Raw genomic sequence first — 18,236 nt, forward strand, 5'->3', positions numbered from 1 at the left:
AGTAAAGCTGTCCCTGACTCCCTGCAGAAAATGATGCCCCCGCACTGAGTTCCAGAAAGGTGGTATGCCTGGTCTAAGCCACAGCAACCCAATGAGAGGCAACATCACTTTCAATTTATATTAATATGCAAGGCTGTGAACTGCGATGGCTGAAGGCTGTGAGTCACAACCTCTGTCAGATAGAGATATGCTCCCTGAAGAAGTTGCTGTTGCCATCCGAGGGGGCAGCGGCCTCTTCAGCTAGGTCTTTCCTTCCACAGCTGAGTCTGACAGGGATTGTGACTCAGAGCCTGGGACTGTTTTAAGGTCTCCTTCAGTAGAGTAATACGAAGGCATATTTTATTTGTTCTTGTATTTGAGCTCTTCAAAATCAGTACAGCCCTTTCCCTTTGCCCCTTATTTTTCCAGTGATGGGTTTTCCACTCTAGTTTGGCAAGTATGATACAAAGAACCATGTGATTTGTCATAGGAATATTTGGTTCACTGAAGTCCTCCTTAATCATGAGGCAAAGTCCATTTGAGCTACCAAATGAATATTCATCAGTCATCCTGCACATAGCCAAGTGGTAATTAATTCTTTCTTTTCTGGTGACTATATGCTCCTGATATGGTAAAGAGAGTCAGGGAAAAAAACAGGAATGACATTACAATCCTGCTGGTTTGCAGGCTTGCAGAGGAAGGGGAGAATACCCTTCCTGCTAGTGTTTTGGGCTTATGTCTTCCTAAAAAATGGGGGAGGAAAAAAAAAAAATCATTTGCTGTCCCTGTGTTTGCAGCAAAGAAAGGTATTCTGTTATCCCCTGGACCTGTCAGTAAGGAATTACAGTGGCAGTCCTCTTCCCCCAGGCTTTGCTTTAAATATTGAATTGTCTTCCCTAGTGACCTTTTTACTGGAGAATATAAACTATAGACAATGCTTTCGTCTTTAGCTGTTCAACAAATATTCTGTATTGATCATGAATTTGGGGTTTTAGGTGCAGAATTTTTTACGGACTTAACTGTGAGGTGTGTCTGTACAGCTTCTTTTGCTATCATGCCAGGCAGAAATCAATGTTAAAAACTGTAAATTTCTGTTGAAGCAAAAATTTGAAGGTCTTAAAGATAAGGAATTATATGAGCTAAGTAGACTTTTCCGTGGAGCTGTGTGTGTGTTCACAATTAATGGCTGCAGGCATGTACGTATATATTGACATGCATGCACAGCAATCAGGCTGTCTGCAGAACTGTTTGGATAACACCAACTGAAGTTGGTTCGATTAATGCTGCTCAAATGGCAATGCCTTTGGAATTCTCGTCTTCCCTCTGGCACTCGTAACATGTGGGAAGGCTTTTCTTTTGAGCTCCTTCTGTTGGGCGTTTTCTGGACATGTATTTGTTCGGTTCTGCTTTTTAATTGCTGTATCATTCAGTAATCTTTGGACATGCAAGATGCTGAGACATAAAAAATAATGTTACAAATCCACTAGTCTGGGTTTTTCCATTCAGCACATGGAGCTTTCTTTTTCCTGGGGTGTGTACTCTTATAAAACTGTTTTCTTCTGATCTATGAAAGAACGGAGTAAGTTACTTTGTCACTTGTATGTGCGTTTCTTGCCCTCTGGAGATGGATTTCTGAATTTGACAGTAGACTGTATTCCTTTTCTTTTAAGCTTTTGAAATGTATAAATATTTTGCTATTTTCTTCAAGGAGCGTGAGGAAGAGATGCTTATACAGTCACTATAGTAAGCATATACCCTTCCTCCAAAAATACAGGTCTGTGAGACAGGAAGTATCCAGGCCTAAGGCTCTGACAGCAGCAAGTGTGAATCTCTCTCTTCCCGTCTTCCATTCTTCCTCCTGCTGCCTGTGTCCCATCTCATCCTGGTCCCTTCCCCACCCCCCCCCCACCCCCCCCCCCCCCCCCCCCCCCCAAGGCTGTAATCATCCAGGAAATGTCTCTAATTTCTGTATTAACCTCAGTATTATTGAGTATTTAATTTCACTTTGTCAGTAAAGATAAAGGAGGTGTTTAAGGGTAGGGTCGACATAGCGCTGAGAGATATGGTGTAGATGGGAACTGGCAGTGTTAGGTTAATGGTTGGACTAGATGATCTTCAAGGTCCTTTCCAACCTAGTTGATTCTGTGATTCTGTGATACTATTCTGACATTTCATTACCCTAGACTCAGGCTGAACTGATGTTTGGAGGGGTAAGGTGCATTAGCCACAGCAAATATAATTGATGTTGCTTCATGGAATCCAGGAGAATTATTTTGACTCTCTTCTGTATGCCAAGGACCTAACTTTTGCTTCAGATTTCTTACTGGGTGCGTCCACTCTCACTACAAGAAGGATTTAAATTGGAATAGCATTCATTTACCTCTCTTTCTGAGATCAGTGATCATAATGGAAAGTCTGAATGTAGCCTTGAAGGCAAAGAGAAATACAAACTTCCTTTAGAAGTTTCCATCTTCTCGGTCACTGTATATTTGCTTTTGTGTTGGGGGAGCTATTGTGTTCTGCTCTGATGAGGCTTATATGATGCTTACAGAACTGTTAATAGAAATGTGGGGGTGGATAATGCCTGCTCTTTATTAGTTCTTGTCACTTTGTGGCTTTGAAAGGCTTGTTATCTGTTATCACAAAAAGGAAATGGCTACTGCTATGCAGAAACGCAGAATGCAGCCCTTTCCCTGTGTAACTATTGAAAACCATTACTATAAGCTTTGGGAGGGATATAAATTTAGACAGTATTTGAACCCAAGATTACTTTAATGTGAGAAACAAAAATAGTATAAAAATAAATTATTTTAATATGGTGTAAAAGCCAGTAGAGTTGGTTATGAGCTTATATTTATTCATTTAAAATTCCCTCCAAACAAGCAACAGATCCTACCAGAAATTCATGCCTAAGTACTAAGGACAGAATAAATCTCCATAAAATGCATACATGGAAATAAGGTTGGCTTGGTTGTAAGAGCAAAACTGGTTTTGGTGACAGCAGAGCTTGTGTCCCTAATTTCAGCTGGAAGATGACACTAAAACTTTCTAGGAAATACCCACCTATATCTTAGCTTATTGCCTGTCTTGAAGATCGTCCTGAGTGACATGACTATACCTGGGCTTAAAAAACTAAGTGATCCTGAAATGCTGAACCAGGTTCAGAGCTGAAGCAAGTAGGACATGCCTTCTCAAGAAATAAGGACCAGAGAAGGAAAAATAAAAATTCTGTTATCCACAGAGATAGCTGAAGTTACATTAAGCTGTTTCCTCAGGCATGTCATTCAGAGGAGGAAGAATTTAAAGATTTATGTCACTGGGGAAGCCAGCATAAGCCGGAATGAAACACATTGTGCGTGTGGCAGTAATCTCCACAGTATTTGAGTCCATACAGCCTATGACAAGATCCCAAGAAGTTAAGCAGAAGTAGTTTATTCTATTTTCTTGTGCGTTTTGTTTCGCCTTTGTGGGGGGGAAGTTGTACTGTTATCTCTTGGTTTCATTTGTCTGTGCACATGACAGATTCCCAACAGAGCCCTTTAATGATTTCCTAAACTTAAACCACAACTTGTCACTGAGTCAGATTCTCTTGTGTTAATGGTTGTATTTTAAGCTGCTGCTATGTGATTTAACTGCCATACCTTCTTTAAAGCCCACTGTGTCCTTTCGACGAAGAGGATGATGGAATAACAGCCCTTTGTGATTGTGTTTAGTGACAGTAATGGGTAAGGAAAAAGTAGCTAATGGACACTTAAATCAGGTAGGCATTTGTATTAAGGGAATTGAAACTGAAGGATGTTGTCATTGTCTTAAATTCTCCTAGGGTTAACTTTGTGAGTGGTGATAATCTGTTATATTAGTTTGAGGGTTTGATCACTTGACTGCTAGTCTGTTGATTCACTGTAATACTGTGAAGTTACATATTTAATCAGCATAGATAACAGTGGAGCATTGATTTCTCAAGGTTTTCTTGTTTTGTGTTATTTGATTGATGTTGTTCAATTTATTATTTTGATTTTTAAAAAAACAAAAAAAGAAGGTGCATCTTTTTACTAATTGGTACCTGGACCTATTCTTTTTGCAGTTAGAGAATATGTATATCTTGAGGTACAAAATTTGTGACCTTTCTGTCCTCTTCAAAATTAGTTCCAAATTGCTTCACAGCATTAGTAAAAATAACGATCACTGTGGAAAAAAGCCTTATGTTTTAATTCAATATAGAACTCTTGGGTTTTGATGGGTATTTTTTTGTTTTTTCTTTTATTATTCCAGATATAAGCAAGTAAAAATGACAGCCCATTTGTCATTTATAGAAGCTGATGTATAAGATGTATAGTGATGAAGTAGTATTCTACAAAAGCAACCCCAGCAAACTGGTAAAGTGGGAAGGTAAAAGGGTGCCTTTTAGTCATCACTGACCAACGCATCCAAAATGCAGTACTGCCATATGATCAGGGCAGAGACAAGTATCTAGTACAGATTACAAACAGGATTATTTGAAATCCAGAACATCTGGTGCACAGCTGTGTCATGCCTGTTCCTGGTGCCCTTGTGTCCAAAGTGGTGAAAAAGCAGTTCCAGACCACCTAGAGGATACATCCTTCTTCACAGATTTGATGAGGACCAGGCTTTCCCACCATCTCACTTACAGAGCTGAAAGCTGGAGCAGGAGCTGTCAGGATTCAGTTCTAGGAAAACTTGGTAGCTCCTCTGAAATGCATTTTTGAAACCTCTGTTGCAAATACGGAATATGGGGTTATCTAGTTACAGATCAGTTGTTGTGAACTGTTTAATCTGACTTGGTTATCTTCTGTATATGTTCTTCCTCATGACTGTACTGGTTTTCATTTGTAACAGATGATTTAGGTGAAACTGAACTTGATTTTGCTCTCTTGCTCTCTGAATATGATTTACATACCACTAAGACAAATCCTGGAATTTGCCTTATTTGAAATTTTTCTTTCATTATTATGGGTATGTATACATGAAGGTGATAGTCCAAAGCAGCCTCAGAACACATTTTTTTAGGGTATGTATATCTCCCATATTGCCTTTTTTTTTTAGTTAAACAAAGTAGGATGAAAATATCAGGATTTCATTAGCTAAAATCTATCGCTGGTTTATCTTTTGTTTTAATATAAACACACACAAGAACTGAAAGCATCTTTTTCTTTTTCCTTTCATGAGGAGGTAGGTTCCTCAAGCAGGAAATACACAGGATACATGGGGACAATGGAGAATATATTGTCTGATCTTGTGATCTGTTTTTCCTAGCCCTGATATATCCTTGCCTTGAAATCTTGTAATGAAAATTTGTTAACTGTTGTATTGAATCTGATGGATTTACTAACACTGAGACATCTGAAAAAATCTCACTTGCCTTAAAACAGATGGGCATCTATTCAGATTTACTTAGCAAGTAGAACTTTGCTACTTGCTTTTACTTTTTTTTTTCTTTTTTATGGTTGAAATAGGGGATTTTTTTCCTCTTTTAAGCCCTGTTTGAATTAACACAGTGCGTGTGCTAGGAGGTGTTCCCTTGCACCCTCAGTATTTTCCTATGTTACCCAGCTCCGATGCCTGTTGAGAATATAGGCACAGCTCACAGTGCTGGCTTAAAGCCTCCTTAGGCCTTTCTCAGATAAAAAGACTATTCACTGCCCTATTTCTGAAGAGAAACCTCAGAGACATGCTCATTCTTGTTTGCTCCACAGGCTCCACCGTGAAGGCTGAGTAACTGGGATTATGCTCCACTGACAGACGTGATGCTGAATGGACTTCAAAGAACACGTTGCTTCCTCTGCAGAAGAAATGATTGCTTTGGGATTGGCCTGAGATATGAGAGGAAGTGGAAGGAGAATTAAAAAAAATAAAAATCTTGCTTTGCTCTGATTTGTGCATGCTTTGTGAATGACTGATGCTTCTGTCTGAGCTCTCAAGTCAGTACCTTTCACAGATGAGGTGTCTTCTTAAGGAAGTTTGGAAGCAACTCTAGAAACTAACGGCTTTGCTGCACAGAGAGCGTACATTTTCAGTAAACGTGTCTGCGACACTGAACTACTTTCTGCTAATAGCAAGAATTTTGATTGCTTTAATAGGTTGCAGAGGCTGTAAACTGGCAGCTCTGATTATTCCCCTTACATTAACCACTGTGCTCTATGCATCTTAAAAGCTGTTAAAAGAGCAACTGAACTCATGCTTCTTGTCTGCACTCTGAAAATGAAACCTCTTCTGAGTCTTTTAAGTGTCTGAAAATTACTGGGTCATCTGAGAGAGGAAATGTTAGCTAAGCTGGCCTTAGCTGGTAAAAGCCAATAAAATCTCCTGGTCCTGCATAGCAGACCTGTAACTGAAAGCTTGACACCAGAAAATGTACGGGGACCCTTTCAGGAAGCCAATAAAGAGCTGAAAGATAAGTGAAGAATAGATATTGTAGTTAAAATAACACAGAAACCAACCAGACATTCAAATTCTGGCAAGTACAGCATACACAGGAATTTCTTTGCAGTATAGAAAAATGCAGATAAATGCTAGGTTGTCATTTTCACACACACCATTTTGCTGTCCTCCCCTACCAACACGAAGATCAGAACATACCCAAAAGAACTGATTTAACTCACCTAAGAACACAGATTACAAGCACTGGACAATGTAGATCAACCAGAAGTCCTGCCATGGCTTTGTTTCATGTATTGGTCTTCGCTGGTAGGTGAGAAGAGAAAAAACTAAACCCCAAGTGAAAAAAAAACTAAAGCTTTTGATTCTTGGTTATTTATTTAACCTCAGAATCTTTCAAGCCACCTACCATTTGGAAGATGGAGACCAAGCAAACCACTCTCGTTTTTCTCATTCCCAGCAGCATGCTGAGCTCCACTTGCTGGTCTGGCACTTACAGACATTTCTAAAAGACAGGTTTGTTTTTACAGGGAAAAGGAAAATCTATATTCTGAGGTAAAGAAAGCAGCTCTCCTGACTCTTAACACTAGTCTGAAACAGGAAGACTTTGTGGTAAGCATTATTTTCTTCAGAATTTCTCTTTTTTTTCCTGATGCCCACATCAAAATTCTTCTACTCAGAGTACAAATACAGTAACATTAGTAACAAGACTTGATTTTTTTTTTTTTCTTTTTTCCATCGTTGAAAAAGAGATGCCAGTAGCCTGTTGTTCTGTACATTCATTTTAATGTCCTGAGAAAGTTTGCTGGGAGCCAGACATTTTGATGCAGGTGCTCTCTTGAGGAAGAGAAATAATTACAAAGGAATTTTACTAGCTTTTAGGAATTTGTTGACAGTTGTTCAATTCACTGTAAACTGCAGCAATAATTGCGTGACTGTGGTCTAAGTTTAAATGCAGAGGGTTACTTTGTCATTTACAAGCTCATCACTTCAGGGGAAGGTCTGTGCACTTTTGACTGCTTTGTAAGTGCTAGGACAGGCTTGCAGTACCAAACTAAGTAATAATAGCTCTTCTCTGCACCATGAGAAGAACTGAGGGATGACTGCCTATGATTTTTTTCTTCTCTTTCCGTTTTTAGTGCAGAAGATGACTCTGATCACAGGATTCCTCACTGGGGCTGGAGGCAGCAGCCCTGTTCTGATGTTCCAAATGGCAGCTCTGGCAATGCTGGTACGAGGTAAGGAGGAGCCCTGGCAAGAAAAAACATCCTGTTGGCATTTTTTAAATCCTGTTTTGGAGTTACTTGGTGTGGCTGAGAGATGCTGCCTGGGTTATGGGAAAGAAAGATTATCTATCACAATAAGCTTCCAGTGGAGCATGCTCTACATGATGTTTTTCAGCCTTTTTTTTCCATGCTCAATTTTGTCCAGGAAGCTAAGAGGTGAAATCTGATCCCAAAAGAGCAGTGTTTTGAGCCAATCGGTATTTTTATATTATCTTTCCATGGAATTTTTGATGAGACAATAGCAAAAACCATCAAGTTGAAGAGAAAAAACCCAAACAGCCCCCACAAATATCCCTCTCTCCTGATGCTTTTGCTTTATTTTTTGAAGAAAGGACACTCTTCCCATCTCTCATTTTTATGAAAACAGCAAAGCTTATAGAGAATATTCTGTTCACATAATGCCTTTGCTGCAAGATCTGCGATAGGAAACAGATTTTTTTCTTCCTCTCACATGAGGGGAAAACTATTGTTTTCATTGTGGTACCTGTTATCCTGGATGCTCTGTGCACATCTGGAGTGTAAGATAGCCCCTGCTTTCACAGTGCATAAACAAATGGAGAAGTATGGTGAGGGAGGGGGAGTTGGCCTGGCACAAAGGTCAGTTCAGTTAATGTCTGCTGTCTTGAACCACAGAACACAGTATGCTGGAAATCATTTATGCATCTATGATGAAATACCTGGAAGAAGGAGAGACCCTGAATTTGAATTGCCTCATCAGGCATCAACAGAATCAGTCGTCACAAATGGAGGCTCACTGGTACAAAAAAGCAAAGAAGCAAAATGAGACTGGGTTTGGGAAAGAGATAGTAAGCTTGCACCCCTCACGAAACTCAGACCCCAAGGTGAATGTCACGTCCTCTCTGCTTCTTAAAATTCAGAAAGTCAACCAGTCAGACAGTGGCCATTATCAATGCAGGGCCAAAGTAAACAACAGTGTCCTAACTGCTGTGAGCCACTTTATTAGAGTGAATGTAACAGGTAAGCTCTCTGTGTCCAGGAGCTTTCTTGCAGAGGGCGTTGGGACATCACATGGTTGTCTCTGAAGTGAAATTTCTGCATGATAAAAACTGTGTTCACGAAGATGTATCCTCTTCTCCTAGGGTGTGAAACTAAAAATGATTGCTGCCACACTGTGACATGTGGAATAAGTTTCATACTCCTCTGTCTACGCATGCTAAATGCAAGACTTGAAAAATGTTGGAGATTTGGTCTAGATTGGCTGTGGATCTCTCTGAGCTAATGGGGATAGTTTCCCATGGGAACACATGCAGGACAACCAGATGATCAGGCCCAGTCAGCATGGGTTTATGAAAGGCAGGTCCTGCTTGACAAACCTGATCTCCTCCTACGACAGGGCGACCTGCATATTGGATGAGGGAAAGGCTGTGGATGTTGTCTACCTTGACTTTAGTAAGGCCTTTGACATCATTTCCCACAGAATTCTCCTGGCAACACTGGCTGCTCGTGGCTTGGATGGGCACACGTTTTGCTGGGTAAAAAACTGGCTGGATGGCCGGGACCAAAGAGTGGTGGTGAACAGAGTTAAATCCAGATGGCAACCAGTCACGAGTGGTGTCCCCCAGGGCTCGGTTTTGGGGCCACTCCTGTTTAACATCTTTATTGATGATCTAGACGAGGGGATCGAGTGCACCCTCAGTAAGTTTGCAGATGACACCAAGTTGGGTGGGAGTGTTGATCTGCTCGAGGGTAGGGAGGCTCTGCAGAGAGATCGGGACAGGCTGGAGCAATGGGCTGAGGCCAACTGTATGAGCTTCAATAAGGCCAAATGCCGGGTGCTGCACTTGGGCCACAACAACCCTCAGCAGCGCTATAGGCTTGGGGAGGAGTGGCTGGAGAGCTGCCAGTCAGAGAGGGACCTGGGGGTGTTGATTGACAGCCAGCTGAACAGGAGCCAGCAGTGTGCCCAGGTGGCCAAGAAGGCCAATGGCATCCTGGCTTGTATCAGCAATAGCGTGGCCAGCAGGGACAGGGAAGGGATCTTACCCCTGTACTCGGCACTGGTGAGGCCACACCTCGATGACTGTGTTCAGTTTTGGGCCCCTCACTACAAAAAGGATATTGAATTACTCGAGCGTGTCCAGAGAAGGGCAACGAAGCTGGTGAAGGGTCTGGAGCACATGTCGTACGAGGAGCGGCTGAGGGAACTGGAGTTGTTTAGTCTGGAGAAGAGGAGGCTGAGGGGAGACCTCATCGCCCTCTACAGCTACCTGGAAGGAGGTTGCAGAGAGCTGGGGATGAGCCTCTTTAACCAAGTAATAAGTGACAGGACAAGAGGTAATGGCCTCAGGTTGCGCCAGGGAGGGTTTAGACTGGATATTAAGAAGCATTTCTTTACAGAACGGGTTGTTGGGCGTTGGAATGGGCTGCCCAGGGAGGTGGTGGAGTCCCCATCCTTGGAGGTGTTTAAGAGTAGGGTCGACATAGTGCTTAGGGATCTGGTGTAGTTGGGAACTGTCAATGTTAGGTTAACGGTTGGACTGGATGATCTTCAAGGTCCTTTCCAACCTAGATGATTCTGTGATTCTGTGATTTCTACTCTGAGCACTGTCACCAGAGCTGAAAGGAATTGGGTGGAAAAAGCAGTGTGGGAAAAATGTATGTTAGTCTTGGGTTAGATGCAGGACTGTCCCAGTTCACCTAGCATCTGTTCTGGGTTTATAGCCATGGCTACATTCACAGGCACTAAAGTTATTTTCTCTAAAACAGAGATCTATGCATTTTCTTAAATGGAGACCTTTGTGTATGCAAGCAGTCTGGCCTTATCACCTCTTGAATTCACTGTAGCGTATGTAGACCTCAGGGAGGATTGGTGCTTAGAGCGAGTGGGACTTAAGATACGGCAGCCACCACTGTGAATTATTTTGTTCTTATTGAAGTGATTTTTTTTTTTCTCTTGCTTCATTCCTTAGAAGAGAAAAAATATTGTGCAGAGAGACTGGGGGGGCTGAAACGCACAGTGGCAGTGCCCCTGTGCAATCATTTCTATACAGGTCTTAACTGATTGTATAGTATAGTGTCCTCTACTTGTGCCAAGTGGCTTCAGTTCCAAGCCTCCAGCAGAAGGGAATATCTGTTTGGCCTAACTAGCAGAGGTTCTCATCTGGTGGTTGTGGTGGTGAGCTACTAGAGCTTTGTAGGTTGGCTCTATCAGGGGCAGGCTGAGAAACCAGCTCATATTCCTTCCAAGCTGTTCTCCCAGCTTTGTTAAGAAGTAGGGATTATATTCATCTTTTGCCTTCTTAAAGGTTTCTCCAATATATTTTGACTAAAAATTAAATAAAAATTACACCTTCAGTCACCTTTTTGACACTAAGTTTTAGCTAAGGAAAGATGCAGTTCTGCAGATTTTTATTTGCATGTTGATCATTGTTGTATCAGGTGTGAGCACTGTCAATACCACAGAGAGGACAGAGGGTGACCTGGAACAGAAAAAAGCTCTGAGGTTGGATTCTGAGCTGGAGAAGATGTGGGCGGTGGTCATGATATCTTGAATAATTATGTATGTCAAAGGTAAGAAGATAGATAGATAGATGGATCTTTTCTGAAGATAGAGCTTATGATTGATTTTACAAAATCACAAGTAGATTTCTGTCATGGGCCTTGTATTTAAGGACTCCCCCCTTTCCCACTGTAGTAATTCCATAGAGGTTAGTGGTCTAAAACTCCCCAGACAGGAAGGTGAAATGATCCCAACTAACTTGCACTGGTTTTGGTTTTGAGTGATTTTGCAGAAGGTGCAGCTGAGCTGTTCTCCCGCCAACATCCACAGAAGTCACCTGGCTCAGTGTCCAATTCTTGGTCATGCCAAAACAGAGTGCACTGAATGAGCACAAGACCATTGTTTTATGGATTTCAGATACCTCCTGTATGGCCTTTGGGGAATATGTAGTTATGTGCTAATGTGACATAAGGTATTTTGCAAATTAAATACTGAGCCTGAGCTCAGGCAGTTGATTTAGATGTGTGAAAGTCTCTCGGCCAGATGACCCCTCAATGTAACCTCCAAGATGTGGTCTTGCATTAGTCACTTTTTGAATAAGTTTGTGTTTTATTAATTTGGATTGGTACATTTTGTTCCTGATAGATTTTTTTTTTCTTTTGTGCATGTTTTCATCTTTTTTTTTCCCGCCCAAGGACTCATACCATGAAGACCGTTTGTGAAGTCTGAGCTGCTTTGCTTAAGCAAGATAATATTCCTGAGATGCTGTAAGAAAAACTCCATTTTATTGCACATGATGAATGTCTGGGATTCACGTTGTGTTTCATGGCACACTTCAAGGTTTCGGGGGACTTATTTCTGAACTTCCTGGTGCTGGTTCATTGGGATTATTCACTTTACCTGTTAACCCCATCTACCTCCTAGGCAGAGAAGAAGAATTTCTTCATGCCTTTTCTAGTCCTAGAACTGAAATTCTCTCACATCTAATGTCAGTTCTTCCAGGTTTTGCCTTCATTGAGGCAACAGATTTCTCATTGTTGTGCTCTTTGAAATGAAGAGATGGTTTCTTTCCAGCTGTACTTTCTGGGACCTGCCTCCTGTGCAGGGAGGTTTTCCATTTCGGCTACAGCTCTCCATGCAAAGAAGGATTTCCTGGGTTGTTCTCTCTTCTGAAATGTCCTCTGACGTATTTCTAGTCTATCCTCTGTGCTCTTCAGTTTGCTCTGAGAAAGCTTGAGGCCCTTATTCAACTCTCAGCAGTATAAGCTCAAGTGGGGGGATGCACAGGAAGCAGAAATGAAGCCAGTGTCAAATTCACTGTTCTGCAAACAGAAACAAAAACCAGGCACAGCGTTTTACGCTAACTGTGGGATGTTTTGAAAGACTGTTTTGTCTACAGACTTTTAATAGCATTGTGTCCCTCTCCTCTTTTCCAGGTATTTGTGTAAATTTGCCTTTTGTGTAAAGTATTCTCTCGTGGGGCTTAAAATTTGGTACCAAATGACAAAGGAAAGATGGTTACGTCTGTATCTGTTTCTGTGGTTACTAAAGCTTCTGACCTCTGCTGTGTTTTTCATACTTGGGCATGTGTGTAATGTTTCCGAATGTCAAAGCAGACACATATCTTCTAAATACATAAGTCAAGTGATCATTTATCTCCTCATCACTTTGCCAGGTATCTGATTGTTTATCAGTTCTGAAAGGGCTGCAATTGCTGCTGCTTTGTGAGCCTTTCCATCAAAGGCAGCCTGATTCTGGATTCTTGTTGAAATAAACATGTATGTCACATCTGACAGAACCAGCTGCTTAAAGGGCATCCTTGATGCTGAGAAGCAGTAACAAGCAGTATAGATGTCTCGCTAGCTGGGGGAAGCGGGAGGTGGGGGAGCCCAGTAAGAGCATTGTATGATCCTATGTTTTGGGCTCCACTGAGCCAATTCAGACTGCAGATATTTTTAGCACTATTCTTCAGCAGGCAGCATGCTGTACAACTTACACATCAGCATGATGCTTCTCTTGTAGGTTGGTGTAGCTATGTTTCCACCTCCTGGCAACTATAAGGAATAGCTGAAAAGAGACTAAGGAGAATTATGTTTTTATTTTTGCAAGGCACTAGACGATGAAGTAGGAATTTTAAAGAGGCACTTCTCTTGAGCTCAAAGAGACTTTTAACTCTTCAAAGTTCAGTATCTATGCTATGTATAGGCACAGAAGCTCTTTGCAAATGGTTTGCTTTCTAACTACTGTGAAAGTGAGTGCTTGAGCTGAAAGGTCATAAATACAAGGTGCTTGCAGCAGGACTGTAAGTAATAAGACACCAGACATTTTACATTGAGGAAGGCAGCATGAGTGTATATCCATGGTAACTGGGGACAGGAACACACTTAGTGAAACTCCAGTCTCTAAAATACCTATACATTCTGCCTATTAAGAACAATTGTTGTAGAGGTACACACTGTTACAGAGGACGTGTAGTCAAGATTGTTGGTGTTCTGCGAGGTAAGTGTGCTTCAGTAATAAGAAAATGTTAATTTTGCCAAATAAAAATCTCTTTCACAAGTCAGGATGACCTCTCCCTGTCTTTGACAATAGTGTAGCCAGAGCTGGGTTTTCTTTCAGGAGCTGATCAGAAACCTATAGTGCCTGTTTCTTATTCTTTGCCAGGTCAATGCCATCTGCCTATTTCACAGGAAAGACCAAAAGTCCATTTGGTAGCCATCTCAGAACTGCTGTGTGTGAACAGGAAAAAGACAAGTTCGAATAGATAATGAAAAACATATTTCTAGAACCTATAAAGAAATATAGACTGCTAGTCCAAAACTTCCAGATGAAAATGTCTTTTTCAGTGGAAACTGATTTTCAAGCTAACTGTTCAAGTATGCGTTCAGCCAGGATCCCTTACGGGCATAATGAGCTCACTGTTCCTTATGCCCCTGTTAACTGCATTTGGAGAAGTTTTGTAGCACATGTTCATAAGCCTGGTTGAGTAGAAGTGCTGAACTCTATGAGGTTGTTTTCTTTGTTCAGTTGCAGGGACTCCCATGCAAGATGCAGTCGGTGTCCACAACTTACTTCTTCTATGTGACACATTGCCTTACTCAGAAAAATCATCCTGTTCAAAGGGGCTTGTTGGAAGCCTATATAGTTCAAAGGTGCCTCCAGTGTATCCCTTTGGATGAATTTTTAATTCTTTTAGCCAGAGGCTATCTATCATTACAGAAGTCATAAACTAGCTCTGACAATGAACCACATAGAAGCTATGTGCAACCCAGATTTTTAGCGGTGGAGACTTTGCAAACAGGCCAAATAAATTTTCCTGCTGTGTAGGAGGGCTGTGAAGTACGCAGCTCTTGGCTCTCCAAGCAGAGAGCTGAGGAGGAAAAGAGGTGAGGAAAACTAGTGAGAGAGCACTGCCAGCATCATTTTGCTCTCCTATCTCCATTTTGAAGATAGCTGTTTGCCTTTGGGCCCCGGGGCTGGAGGCATCCTCTCATTGGAAGGGGAGGAAGGCGATGGGGGCGCTGAGTCTGGGCCACACCATGGGGCTGGATGCCTTGCTGTGGGGTGAGTTTTAATGGCTGCCTGATGCTGTATGTGGCTGAGGGAGTGCTGTGTTTGCCTGCAGAAGCTGGACTTTCTGTGAGTGGCACCCCTGGCAGCTGCTCAACTGAAAGGGTCCACTTTAATAAGAGACTTATATGGAAAAAGGTATATAATCAGTGATGCAGCCTCATTAGCTGAGCATCCCTAGATACCTTGCCACTTAAAGTGCAACAGCTCTAAATATGTGTGCATAATGGTGTATCTCTATATATTGATTTTTATAAATACACATATATGCAACAACATGCACATGTAGACACAGCCGCAGCACAGATGCTTTTAGCAAATTAAGATGGTTTACGTGTATTTTAAGTAGATCCATAGCTGTGCACCATGGCATGGACTGTACAGGCCTGGCATGGGAAGAAGGCTGTGGTCTGCAGCATGAATGCATGTAGCATGAATGCATGTAGCATGAATGCATGTAGCATGAATGCATGCAGCAAAGGCCTTGTGCTGAGAAGGGGGGGGCTTCCCGAGTCGCTTCTGATACTTCCTGCACACTCCATGCTAGTTGAATTTTTTTGCATCTTATTTCCCTCTCTTTTGCTTGTTTTGTAGTGCTGTGTCTCAACTTTTCACACAGCACCTTAGGACATTGACTAAGGAACCAAAAGTCCTGACATGCATGTTCTTCCAGCCTGGAGCAGGCATTGCTCTGCCACCCAGTCCTCAGGAGTTTCCCCTCTGGGCTGTATTTTAAACCACTCTGGGAAGATGAGAAAATGCAGAGCTTTTACTGGCAATGCCCACAATCCCATGACAGCATTAACGTTTGTGGGAGCTGACCTGACTTCATGTCACATTTTCCACCTGCAGACCACTGATCTATAAATGGGCTGGCAGTTCAGGCAACACAAACCTGAATAAGGACATCCTGTAGGACTGGGCTTCCCCTGGCAGCTCCACCCTTCTGCGTCATACTCCCTTGCATTGAGCATAAAATCTGCCAGAAGTGCTGCTAACCAGCTGCAACACAGGAAAGAAATGTGGTGAGAAGTTTGACTGAAAACCATTGTGGAGAATTTTTCTAAACCGCTAAGTGATGCAGAGCTATAGGTGTTAAGCTGGCTCACCAGAAAGGGAGTTTATGACAGTAAAGAAGCCTGTATGGTGAGGAAGGAAACAGGTAAAGCAGAAGCATCACCTTTGGTTTATTATACTGCACCAAAAGATTGTAGGCAGTGATAAATGCCATTCTGACACTGGTGTCACGATTTTAGTTTGCATTTGAGAGGTGGGATGTGTAGTTTTTTCCAATATAGATATGGGTTTCTATTTCAGGTATGCTTTGTTATACAACTGACTTGTTCCACTTGATGTAAAAATCACAGAAATGGAAGCCACTGAAAGAAAACTATTGAGACTTCTCCTTTGCTATGTGATAACAGTATGGATTTTGTATTTGGAAGTGTTGATCTAGCTGGTCTTTAAACACAGAAGAGGAGACAAGGTTTTCCCTTCGTAACTGCCCGCCCCCCCCCCCCCCAAAAAAAAAAAAAAAAAAATCCACCTTCTTTTATGTGATCAGTCTGAGGAGGGCTGAGTATGGAGCTCCTTGAGACTGGAGTAGCTGACTCCCAGCTGAGTCTGTTTGGGGTTCCTGGGACTTCTTTCAGGATGCTCACTGCTCTCCAAGGGAGGAGGAAGCTGTTATTTTCAGAGAAAATTAACTTCCCTGGGGTGTGAAGGAGGAGGAGCAGTGAACAGCTGAAGGAGAGAGGCCTGGTAGTCCTGTGTCTCTACCCCTGCTTGGCACTGCCTAAACTATGGTTAGTGATGCCACATGTAAGATTGACTGATGGGTGAGGAAGGACCACCTGGTGTTTTATTTCTGCTTTACACCAGTTCTTCTGCTATTTCTGTTCTTTTTAAAGTGGGAATTATTTGAGGTTTGCAGCTTCTTTACATGCAGTTCGGTATGTGTGGTGCAATTCCATCACATTTGGCTGTGGAGTGGGAGGCCAATACCTTTGGCTGAAAGATAGGGAGGAAACTTTCATCTGGGGAGTCTGAGATACGCAGCGATTCTTACTGAAGTGTTTTGGCAGTTAAGTGTCCACCTATAAACCATCCCTTTTCTGTTCATCTTTGAATACTTGTATGGGATACTTTTTATTGGATCATCCACATCTCTGAAGGCAGTAAATGTACTTGCAGGTTGTTGGTTCTCACGTTCTTCCTGGGCAACCAGCAACAAGGTGCAGTAGGTCCACAAGAGGCGGGAATTAAAGTGGTTAAGGTCACAAACATCTCTGTTGTAGACAGATTTCATTGCTGGAGTATTGGGATTGAGTGAGAAGCCCCTGAGGTTAATGACCCACAAAGTGGTAAGGGGATTCTGTAGGGCCAGGAGCAGAAGTTGCTTAGCACAACCATGCTGGTCCAGTGACTGTGCAATTAAGGGAAAACTAGCTACGGTTAAAAAAGAAATCCTTTTTCTTGGCCTCTGGAAATTGCAATGTACTTGCCTCTGGATATTTAACCTGGAAGTGTCAGGTTTTAAAGGCTTCATTATCAGCAGTACTTCTTCCCATATGTTTGCTGACATTGGATAGAACGGCAGATGGTTTATACCTGGGAAACTCAAGCTGTTAGGTACATGCACTAGGTTTTTCTCCCATACAATGGAAAATGTAAAGCAAACGTCTTCTCTCTTTCTGAAAGGAAGAGAACAGGCTACTGGGGTGGTGTTTGTCTCGTTCATTCTTTGCTCCTACTCTCTGTTCCTGACACTGGGTTACAGTGCTTTCTGAAGAGGCTGGCTGCAAGACAGCTACAGGTGTGTGGTGTTCAACTTGTCTCATGTAATAACTTCATGGGACTAAGCTATTTTCTAGATGGGCTGGCATTAAGAAGGTAAATATTTCTGAGAGAAGATGCCCACCTGCTTTCTTGAATTACAGCCACTAATGACAAAAAAAAAAAGCCAGACAAAATACTCATATGCTGCACAGCTTTTTTCTCCCCCCCCGCCCCCCGCCCCCGAGGAAAAAACCCACTTTATTGTAATGTTACCATTAGTATTATTCTAAATATTTATATCTTGATGAATTCAACACACAGACATCACAAACATATGCCCTGCTCTGGAGGAAGCTTCAAACTTATTTACCTTCAGGTATATGTTACCAAAACACTGTAATTTTATAGTTGTTTAGAATTACTTGTTCATAGTAGTTTTGAGAGCTCCTTCTATTATTCTAGTTCTCTCTCTCTTTCAGAAAACCATCTACCCTCTATTTCCCAGTTTGTAGAGAAAGCTTTAGAGTTTTATGTATTTGGAACTGAATGAAACTAGCTCACGAACTGATGGGTTGAATTTCACAGCTACAAACCATCTGTGGCTTCCACTGATGCCAGCAAGTATATGACAAATAGGGAGCCTGAGAAGAAAATGCACTATGGAGGTACAGCTCCTCCAGTTGCTAACAGTGCTAACAACCTTCTGCTGTGCTAGTACAGGGCTTCATGTATGCATTTTCAGGGCAAGGGTATCTTTCAGAGAATAA

At 42.0% G+C, this 18,236-nt stretch overlaps 2 long non-coding RNA genes across 4 annotated transcripts; both read left to right on the forward strand.

Annotated features, from left to right (window-relative positions):
- The first annotated feature begins 3,666 nt into the window (after window positions 1–3,666).
- LOC141920140 (uncharacterized) lies at window positions 3,667–5,871 on the forward strand. Of its 3 annotated transcripts, none has more exons than XR_012622224.1 (3): window positions 3,667–3,739; window positions 4,252–4,680; window positions 5,694–5,871. It is a non-coding gene; the product is annotated as an uncharacterized LOC141920140 (long non-coding RNA). The 3 variants fall into 3 exon arrangements; XR_012622223.1 differs by having other exon boundaries at window positions 3,667–3,704; XR_012622222.1 differs by lacking the exon at window positions 3,667–3,739 and having other exon boundaries at window positions 3,747–4,680.
- Window positions 5,872–6,604: 733 nt separating this feature from the next.
- LOC141920141 (uncharacterized) lies at window positions 6,605–8,500 on the forward strand. The gene is made up of 3 exons (XR_012622225.1): window positions 6,605–6,987; window positions 7,515–7,613; window positions 8,295–8,500. It is a non-coding gene; the product is annotated as an uncharacterized LOC141920141 (long non-coding RNA).
- Window positions 8,501–18,236: the final 9,736 nt, after the last annotated feature.

The sequence above is a fragment of the Strix aluco genome, chromosome 2 (assembly GCF_031877795.1).
Source record: "Strix aluco isolate bStrAlu1 chromosome 2, bStrAlu1.hap1, whole genome shotgun sequence".
Taxonomy (NCBI): domain Eukaryota; kingdom Metazoa; phylum Chordata; class Aves; order Strigiformes; family Strigidae; genus Strix; species Strix aluco.